Genomic DNA, 883 nt, shown 5'->3' with positions numbered 1-883 from the left:
GATAGGCCTTATAATAGTCATGTAGATCAGTCTTGTGTAATGGATTGGCAATTTAGACCGTTTGTCTAGTAAATGTTGTAATAGTCAGAATCGACGAGCAGTTTCTTGTCTTTTTAGTCTTGAATGAGGATTCCATGTCAGTCGTTTGTCGAGATGTTCTAAGTAACGAATCTGTTCCACAGGAATAAGTGGGGTATTATTAAAGAATACTGCAGGGAAAGAGGTCATGTGTTTGCGACGAAGGGTAAATGTGATTTGGTGGGATTTATGGGAATTAATTTTAATCCTCCAGTTTTGGCACCATTCTTCAAGGGTGGTGATGTGGGATTGGGATTAAAAAAAAAAGCAAATATTTAAAATAAAGTAATACATATGTAAAATATAATGGATACATATAATTGTTAAAAGTAGTAATAAATAGATATAAATAAGTATTAAATATACAAAAAAAAAATAAATTATGCAATATATATAGATGCCGTTCTTCCTCTGGATAACTGTTCCTTGCGTGTGATCGTGGATGATTTAATTATTTTTATGCTTTGAAGTTCTTTTTTGTATTATGTTAGTTGTTTTAACTTATGTTAGGTTTTAAATTTAATAATATATCTTTATAATGTGACATATCATTTATCTTTACATTTATTTTTTGTATTCACTGTTTACATTTTTATTTTATTGGTACATTTTTTTTTAAATAAATGAATATTGCTTATGATGTTTTAATAACATTTTTTTTTCAAATTTTCATTCTCTGACGTATTTTTATATTTCCTTTTGGTCTGATTCATGATGTATGCCTGAATATATGAACCGTCTGAGATAGTATAATTATTGAATGGAAATAATCCAGCTAAGTATTGTCGAATGATGGTTGCGGTTG

This window comes from Halyomorpha halys, unplaced genomic scaffold, assembly GCF_000696795.3.
Source record: "Halyomorpha halys isolate HHAL.00 unplaced genomic scaffold, Hhal_1.1 Scaffold869.1, whole genome shotgun sequence".
NCBI classification, from domain to species: domain Eukaryota; kingdom Metazoa; phylum Arthropoda; class Insecta; order Hemiptera; family Pentatomidae; genus Halyomorpha; species Halyomorpha halys.
Note: the sequence above shows the minus strand (reverse complement) of the source record.